The sequence below is a fragment of the Mauremys reevesii genome, linkage group 17 (assembly GCF_016161935.1).
Source record: "Mauremys reevesii isolate NIE-2019 linkage group 17, ASM1616193v1, whole genome shotgun sequence".
Taxonomy (NCBI): domain Eukaryota; kingdom Metazoa; phylum Chordata; order Testudines; family Geoemydidae; genus Mauremys; species Mauremys reevesii.
The window spans coordinates 8388095-8397726 of NC_052639.1; the positions used below are offsets into that span (position 1 = coordinate 8388095).

Sequence of the window (9632 nt, forward strand, 5' to 3'; positions counted from 1 at the left end):
GCAGTGTGTACACCAGCCACAAGCTACCGACCGAGAGAGTGTTGTGTGTTTTTCACACACCTGAGCAATATAATTCTGCTGAAACAACTTTGTAGTGCAGACCTGGCCAAAGATTCTCACACACACACACACACACACACACACACACACACACACACACACACACACACACACACACACACACACACACACACACACACACACACACACACACACACACACACACACACACACACACACACACACCTCGCAAGGAAAACGTCACCTGCTCCTCTGCTTTGCAGAATCCAAAGACAAGCAAAGCTTATCAGGCCCTGGTGGAGATGGCAGGAAGTCAGCTGTGGGCAGACACTCTGATTTAGCCACCCACGGGCACCATGACTTAGCTGGCTTAAAGCATCTGTTTCATAAACAGACTATCCTGGGTTCCACTCCCAGTGGTGCCTTGTTGACGGGTTGTTAGGGCATCTGGTATTGGCTACTGTCAGAAGACAAGATTCAGAGCTAGATGGGCCTTTGGTCTGGCCCAGTGTGGTTTTTCTTATGGTTTAAATTACACTCACAGGCACTGATAATAGAGTTACTGAAGGTTTGGGAGTTAAGAGCTGGTAGGTCAGTGGTCCAATCCCCACACTGATGACCCCTGTCTCCCTCTGGGACAGGGGCAGGTCTGAGCTCTCACCCAAATGCTCATTGTGGCTGCCAGAATCTGTGGGCAGCTTGTTTAGTTGATGCCAAAGGTTGGATCCTGCTTCGTGCACCGTGTGTGAGAATGAAAATCCTAAACTGCCCTTTGAAATAACGAATGCAGCGGGACGTGTTATTGTCCCTGCCCTAGAGCAGACAGACCAATGGGGAAATGCCGTCGAGTCCAAGGTAATACTCCACTGCCATTTTACCTTTTTTGCTTGCTAAACTCCTTCTTATCTGCCCGGCCCAGGCTGTCCTCTGCCTCAGCTGCTGCTCCCGGCCTGCTCTAGAGTCAAACACGCAGGGCCCACAGGGGAACAGAGGCTGGGACAGGGCAGCAGCCTGGGCTGGGCTGGGAAGATGCTGGGAGTTCTCGTTCCCTGAGAACTGGCCTGGCTCCCTTCTCAACAGCAAACAAATCAATTCCACGCCCCCTCCCCAGAAAAACCAGCCTAGAGGCAAGGGCAGCAGGGGACGATTCCCTCCAGTTCCCACTGAGGCAGGAGAGAAGCCAGGGTGTTTCTAGCAGAGCTTATGGAACTGACATGGGGAAACCAGCCTTTAATAACAGGCAGTTCCTGTTTAAGGTCAGTGTTTTTAACAATTTCTACAACATTAAAAAACCCTTCAATCGTAGTGTCACCATCCATAAAATTGCTTCAGCCTTACAGGTTCCCAAGTGCACAACTAAACATCTCTTCAAATCCAAGGGAGTGGAGATCAGTCAATGTTCAGAGTCATCCCACATAAAAGAACCATGTTGTGGTACATACTGGCCCCATCATGTGGCCATCACCTTTCCCTCCTCCTCCAGAGTCAGAATGTGATCAGCTCACACTGAGGGGGTGCAACACCCCTCCCTTGGTCTCTGTGCCAGAGCTCCTATCAGCTCAGTGTCCTTCCCACAAGAGTTGGCTGCTGAGAAGGTTGCAATGGGGTAAATGAAGGCAGAGGAGGATTGTTCCTCATGGGTTTTCTTTGTGTTGCTCTGTGATCCTGCTGGAGGAAGCATCATTTGTGTTTGTTTCAGTGTCTTGGGTTGGGCTCAGGTTGTGACCCTGAGTACAGGGATTCCTGCACTTTCTGCTCTTAGCCCCATAGGGAATGGACAATGGAGCAGCTTCAGAAATTGGATAGAAAGTAGCCTAAGAAGAGCCTGGTCTACACTAGGCGTTTAAATCGGTTTTAGGAGCGTAAAACCGATTAACGCCACAACCGTCCACACTAGGAGGCACCTTATATCGATTTTAATGGCTCTTTAAATCAGTTTCTGTACTCCTCCCCGACGAGAGGAGTAGCGCTAATATCGGTATTAACATATCGGAATAGGGTTAGTGTGGCCGCAAATCGACGGTATTGGCCTCCGGGCGGTATCCCACAGTGCACCAGTGACCGCTCTGGACAGCAATCTGAACTCGGATGCACTGGCCAGGTAGACAGGAAAAGCCCCGCGAACTTTTGAAATTCATTTCCTGCTTCCCCAGCGTGGAGAGCTCATCAGCACAGGTGACCACGCACAGCTCATCTGCACAGGTAACAATGCAGTCTCCTGAGAATCGAAAAAGAGCCCCAGCATGGACTGCACGGGAGGTACTGGATCTGATCGCTATATGGGGAGAGGATTCAGTGCTAACAGAACTGCGTTCCAAAAGACGAAATGAAAAAGTATTTGAAAGAATTTCTAAGGCTATGACGGATAAAGGCCACAGCAGGGACTCAGTGCAGTGCAGAGTGAAAGTTAAGGAGCTCAGACAAGCCTACCAGAAAACCAAAGAAGCAAACGGAAGGTCCGGGGCAGGTCGAAAAACTTGCCGCTTCTATGCTGAGCTGCATGCAATTTTAGGGGGCTGCGCCACAAGTACCCCACCCCTGACCGTGGATTCTGAGGTGGGGGTTGTAATCTCTGCCATGGCTGAGAATTATGCAGACGGGGAAGATGAAGATGAAGAAGAGGAGGAAGACCTAGCAGAGAGCACACAGCACTCCGTGAGCCCCAGCAGCCAGGAGCTTTTTATCACCCTGACGGAATTACCCTGCTCCCAGCCCTCACAAGCAACTACCCAGACAATGACGCCATGGAAGGGAGCTCTGGTGAGTGTACCTTTGCAAATAGCAAACAGTGTTTTTTAAGCAAGCCTTTTTTAATGATTGATTTGCCCTGAGGACTTGGGATGCATTCGCAGACAGTATAGTTACTTAGAAAAGTTTGTTAACATGTCTGGGGATTGAGAGGAAATCCTCCAGGGACATCTCGATGAAGCGCTCCTGTAGGTACTCCAGAAGCCTTTGCAGAAGGTTTCTGGGCAAGGCAGCCTTGTTCCGCCCACCATGGTAGGACACTTTACCATGCCATGCATGTAGCAAGTAATCAGGTATCATTGCGTGGCAAAGCATAGCAGCGTATGGTCCCGGTGACTGCTGGCATTCAAGAAGCATCCGCTCTTTATCTTGTTGTGTTATCCTCAGCAAAGTGATATCGTTCAGGATAACCTGGTTAAAAATCAGGAATTTAAGTAAGGGGGGTGGCCATTTTACTACTGGGTTCGTGGACTGCAGCAGCTTAAAAAAAAACCTTTCCTGCACGTAGCGAAGCGGGGGGAGGGGAGGAGTGAAATGCCAATGATATTTTTTGTGTTTGGTCACCGGCGATCTTCCCCAAGCTACCAGCCACGCAGTGGGTGGGGGGGTGGGAAGGTTGTTGATTAGCAGGGAGCTAGCATGGTATTAGCCATGCGTTGGGGGGGAGGGGTAAATCACTACAGAAGCCGAAAGACAGTGGCTTACCATGGCCGCATGCAAGCTGAATTCTGATGCCTGGACCTGTGTCTGTGAGATCTGTAACTCCAGGGCTGCAAGCACTCACTATTAAGATGAAAAATGCGACCTTGTAGGGAAATCATATGTGCTAGGTGAATAGTGCTGTTCACTGTGAAAGAGTATAACCATTGTTCTGTAAAATGTATCTTTCTAAATATTTATCTCCCTCATGCAGCTGCAAATTTTTCAACCATCCCTCCTCCATCCCAAAGGCTAGCACAGATAAGGCGGAGGAAAAAGAAGACGTGAGATGAGATGTTCTCGGATATTATGGAAGTTACACGCAATGAAAGAGCTCATCTGAATGAGTGGAAGGACGAGGTATCAAATTACAGGAAAGAGGCCAGTGAACGTGAGGACAGGAGGGATGAACGTGAGGACAGGAGGGACAACCGAGATGAGAGGTGGCGGCAGGAAAATCAGCGGTGGCGGCAGGAAGATCAGCGGTGGCGGGATGCAACTCTGGGGCTGCTGTGTGATCAAACTGACATGCTCCGGCGTCTGGTGGAGCTTCAGGAACGGCAGCAGGATCACAGGGTGCCGCTGCAGCCCCTGTATAACCACCCTCAACCCTCACCATGTTCCACATCCTCCTCACCCAGACGTGTAAGAACGCGTGGGGGGAGGCTCCGTGCACCCGCCCACTCCACCCCCGTGGACAGCCCAACCAGAAGGCTGTCATTACTGTGAATTTTTTTTAATGGCCTTCTCCATCCCTCCTATCCTCCTCCCAAACCACACCCTTACTTCTCTCCCTCTTTTTATAATGAATTAATAAAGAATTCATGCTTTTTAAATGAGAGTGACTTTATTTGCATAAGTAAGCTGTACTCGAAGGGGAGGGGGAGTTGCTTACAGGGACTGAGTCAATCAAGGGGGTTGGGTGTTCATCAACAAACACAGCAGTCACAGTGTACCCTGGCCATTGATGAAGCTCGTTTTCAAAGCTTCTCTGATGCGCACCGCTTCCTGGTGTGCTCTTCTAATCTCCCTGGTGTCTGGCTGCGCGTAATCAGCGGCCAGGTGATTTGCCTCAGCCTCCCACCCCGCCATAAAGGTCTCCCCCTTACTCTCACAGAGATTGTGGAGAATACAGCAAGCAGCAATAACATAGGGGACATTGGTTTGGCTGAGGTCTGAGCGAGTCAGTAATGTGCGCCAGCGCGCCTTTAAATGGCCAAATGCACATTCCACCACCATTCTGCACTTGCTCAGCCTGTAATTGAACAGATCCTGACCACTGTCCAGGCTGCCTGTGTATGGCTTCATGAGCCATGGCATCAAGGGGTAGGCTGGGTCCCCCAGGATAACGACAGGCATTTCAACATCCCCAACTGTTATTTTCTGGTCTGGGAAGTAATTCCCTTGCTGCAGCCGTTTAAACAGAGTAGTGCTTCTGAAGACGCGAGCGTCATGAACCCTCCCTGGCCATCCCACGTGGATGTTTGTGAAATGTCCCTTGTGATCTACCAGTGCTTGCAGCACCATTGAAAAGTACCCCTTGCGGTTTACGTACTGGGTGCCCTGGCGCTGCGGTGCCAAGATAGGGATATGGGTTCCATCTATCGCCCCCCCACAGTTAGGGAATCCCAGTGCAGCAAAGCCATCCACTATGGCCTGCACGTTTCCCAGAGTCACAACCTTTCGTAGCAGCAGCTTAGTGATTGCTTTGGCTACTTGCATCACAGCAGCCCCCACAGTAGATTTTCCAACTCCAAATTGATTCCCGACTGACCGGTAGCTGTCTGGCGTTGCAAGCTTCCACAGGGCTATCGCCACTCGCTTCTCTACTGTGAGGGCTGCTCTCATCTTGGTATTATGGCGTTTCAGGGCAGGGGCAAGCAAGTCACAAAGTTCCATGAAAGTGCCCTTACGCATGCGAAAGTTTCGCAGCCACTGGGAATCGTCCCACACCTGCAACACAATGCGGTCCCACCAGTCAGTGCTTGTTTCCCGGGCCCAAAATCGGCGTTCAATGGATAGAATCTGCTCCATTACCATCAGGATCTCCAAAGCGCAGGGGCCCGGGGTTTGAGAGAATTCTGTGTCTACATCCTCATCATTGTCATCGCCGCGCTGCCGTATCCACCTCCTCCTCACCTTGGTTTGAAGGTCCTGGTTCACCATAGACTGCACGAGAGTGCGCGAGGTGTTTAAAACATTCACGATTGCGGTATGGAGCTGAGCAGGGTCCATGCTTGCTGTGCTATGGCGTCTGCACAGTTCACCAAGCAAAAAAGGCGCGAAACGGTTGTCTGCTGCTTTCAGGGAGGGAGGGGTGAGGCTGTACCCAGAACCACCCGCGACAATGATTTTTGCCCCATCAGGCACTGGGATCTCAACCCGGAAATGCCAAGGGGCGGGGGAGGCTGCGGGAACTATGGGATAGCTACGGGATAGCTACCCACAGTGCAACGCTCCAGAAATCGACGCTAGCCTCGGACCATGGACGCACACACCGATTTAATGTGTTTAGTGTGGCCGCACACACTCGATTTTATACAATCTGTTTTACAAAACCGGTTTATGTAAATTCGGAATAATCCCGTAGTGTAGACATACCCAAAGTGTAACATAAGTGAGAAGAAAAACAACAGCATCACCTCCCTAGTGGTTAGTTAGGATTTGGCACTTTCACTGCCAAGGCCTGGGTTCAATTCCCGCGTTCAATTCCCAGTGAGGGAAAAGTGACTTTAAACCAAAAATGCTTCAGTTATTCTTCACTTACAACATAAAAAAATCCATGTTATTTTCCTGATTCCCCCCATCTTCCCAGTGTCTCCATGGCAGGGCTGGCACCAGCGCAGAAAGCAGGTCCCTGGGGCGGTCAATGGAAAGGGGAGGCTTCAGCAGCAATTAGTCCCTCTCAGAGGGAAGGACTTGTGGCCAAAAGCAGCAGAGGTAGAGCTGCAGTTGATTGCAGCTTTTTTTTCCCCCACTTGGGGTGGCAAAAACACTGGAAGTGGCCCTGCTCCAGGGAAGACAATTTGTTAAATCCCAGATGAGTGGGGTTATATCAGTTCTCAGCCTGAGTCCTTAGGTCTTAATCCTGAGGAAATTGTCCCATCATGGGGCCATTTCCCGCCTCTCTTTCCTAGGGAAGCACAATTTTCCTTGCACAGACACAGGAACAGCAAGATCTTTCTCTGTCCCTTGTGCAAAGCAGGGGGCCAAATTCCATGGAAACAATGGACAAGCAGGGGGCCCTGGGCACATCCAGCCCTGGCCATGAGATGTTCCCTCCCCTCTTTCTTTATGCCCCTGTTGTTATTTCATGGATTGTCTGGGATGGGGGAAAAGCTGAGTTCACTCCAGGTGGAGGGGAAAAGAACCCTGAAAATCTCAGGCCCCAACCCCTGCTACCAGGATCACCGAGGTGCTGGGAATCTGCATGGGAAAGGGACAGTGCGAATTGTCAAGGTGGGGAATGAATAACAATCTACAACTAGACCCACCTCATTAACCACCGACACAGGCTAATCCTGCTGATGATAGAAAGGAAACTGGGAGTGATTCTTTGCTGTTCAGCCATGGAAACAGTGACCAATTGCACCACAGTGAATGTGCTGGGGAAAGCTGGACTTCACAGGCAGGTGGAAAGAGCAGATCCTAGAAACACCTGGAGCTTCCCACAGCACGGCTGCCACCAGGGTCAGGTGCTGAGAGACTCACAGCGCCCCTCCCCTCCCATTACCTTCCAGCAGGAGGTGGCAGCACCCTCCACCCAATGCAGGGGAGAGGGCTCAGTGCATCTCTGCACCCTGAGCCCAGGGCACCCACTCTCTCTGCCCCACACATCGAATCTGGCCCTACTGCAAAGTGACCCCTAAGAACCAGCAGCTTCAAGGACCGCAGGTTTGGCCCTCAGAGCAGGGAATGTGTCCCCCAGGCTGCTCTTAGGCCACTGGGTGCTCTGGGAATAGGACAGCTCTGAGTGTAACCTGCAGCCCAGCTGGGGATGTAGCTCAGTGGTAGAGCACATGCTTTGCATGTATGAGGCCCTGGGTTCAATCCCCAGCATCTCCAAGCTCTTTTTTTCACCCTGGTGCTTTGCTCATGCCCAGAGGGGATGTGGCCCAGCAGTCTCCCTGCAGGAGTTCTAATCCTACGGAGTGAGGGGCAAGTGCCAATTGCATGGAAGGTCTGGGGCGGTTTCTGCTCCTAAGTCACCTCAGTACATGTAAGATTCCCACCGGCTGTGCTGCTTGGGACAAGGGTAGATGAGAAGGGTGAATCCTCCAGCGCTGGAGGGAAAGGTCCCATCTGCACAGACTGAGAGGCCAGGAAACAGAGGGTCAGTCAGTGCTCAGAGAGGAGAGAGGTCAGTGATTTACACCCACCAGGGGACACTGTCTTTTTGAGGTGAGTGCAGCTGGCTTGGGATGGTGCTGACGATGGGTAGAAAAAAGGCTGGAGTCAATGACAGATGAGACCACAGAAGGGGAAGGGGAATGGCAGCCCACAGAAGGTCCTGGGTGCTCAGATGCCCCAGTTATTGCACCCTGGCCTGTCACAGAGAGAGAAAAGATCCAGCGGGACCCAGCCCCCCTACAGTGATCCCATGGACAAGAACCTGGCTGGGAGTGGGGTGAAAGCTCCCTGTGGGCAAAGGGGAGCTGAAATCCCTCAGTGTCCTGGAGTTTAAGCAATGAAAGCTTCAAACCCTGCACGGGTGTGGGCTGAGGTGCGTCAGCAGAAGGTTGGGCTGGACGGGGCGGCAGGTTTGGATAATTTTTGGTGGTGCCCAGAATGGGACCAAGTCCTGCCCCACCCCACCCCACCCCCACACAGGGCCAGCTTTAGGCCGATTCTCCTGATTCCCCTGAATTGGGCCCCACTCCTAAGAGGGCCCCGTGCCCAAGCCCTGGTACTGCGTACTGGCAAGAGCTGGTGCGCTGTACCAGGGTGGCCCGGCTTCCTCAGGGGGCAATTTAAAGGGCCTGGGGCTCCCAGCAGGGGCTGGGGTAGGGCTGCGGGGTGCTGGGGGCTATTTAAAAAGTCCAGGGTTCCCATTGCTTCTACCGCCCCGGCCCTTTAAATAGCCCCCAGAGCCCCGCCGCTTCCCCAGGGCTCCCTCAGCTATTTACAGGGCCGGGGCGGTGGAAGCAGGGGAGCCCCGGGCCATTTAAATAGCCCCCAAGCCCCGGGCTGCTGCTGCTACCCCGGTGCTGACAGAGGGAGGTGGGGGCACTTACCGTACAGGGTGGGCTGGACCCTCTGTACCTGCACCCCCTGCCCTGCCTCCAGCCCCTGCCTCCAGCCAGCCCCACACCCCCTGCCCTGCCTGCACCAGCCCCTGCCTCCAGCCAGCCCCACACCCCCTGCCCTGCCTGCACCAGCCCCTGCCTCATGCCAGCCCCACACCCCCCTGCCCACAGCCAGCCCGTCTCCAGCCAGCCCTGCACCCCCTGCCCTGCCTGCACCAGTCCCTGCCTCCAGCCAGCCCCACACCCCCTGCCCACAGCCAGCCTATCTCCAGCCAGCCCCACACCTCCTGCCCTGCCTCCAGCCAGCCCCTGCTGCACCCCCTGCCCTGCCTCCAGCCCCTCACCCCCTGCCCTGCCTGCACCAGCCCCTGCTTCCAGCCAGCCCCACACCCCCTGCCTGCAGCCAGCCCATCTCCAGCCAGCCCTGCACCCCCTGCCCTGCCTCCAGCCCCTCACCCCCTGCCCTGCCTGCACAAGCCCCTGCCCACAGCCAGCCCCACACCTCCTGCCTGCAACCAGCCCGTCTCCAGCCAGCCCTGCACCCCCAGCCCAGCCCGCAGCCAGCCCCTGCTGCACACCCTGCCTGCACCAGCCCCGCACCCCCTGCAGCCAGCCCTGCACCCCGTGCCCTGTCTCCAGCCAACCCCTGTCGTACCCCCTGCGACCCTGCCTGAAGCCAGCCAGCTCCCCACACCCCCCTGCCCGCACCAGCCCTACACCACCGGCCCTGCAACTCCTGCCCTGTCTGCAGCCAGCACAGCACCTCCTGCCCTGTCTCCAGCCAACCCCTGCTGCACCCCCCCCCGACTAAAGCCAGCCAGTCCTGCACACCCCGTCTCCAGCCAGCCCCGCACCCCTTGCCCTGCCTGCAGCCAGCCCAGCACCTCCTGCCCTGTCTCCAGCCAACCCCTGCTGCAC

At 54.2% G+C, this 9632-nt stretch overlaps 1 non-coding gene across 1 annotated transcript; it reads left to right on the forward strand.

The window, feature by feature from the left end:
- Positions 1-7461: 7461 nt before the first annotated feature.
- On the forward strand, positions 7462-7533 carry TRNAA-UGC. The gene has a single exon. It is a non-coding gene; the product is annotated as a tRNA-Ala (tRNA).
- Positions 7534-9632: the final 2099 nt, after the last annotated feature.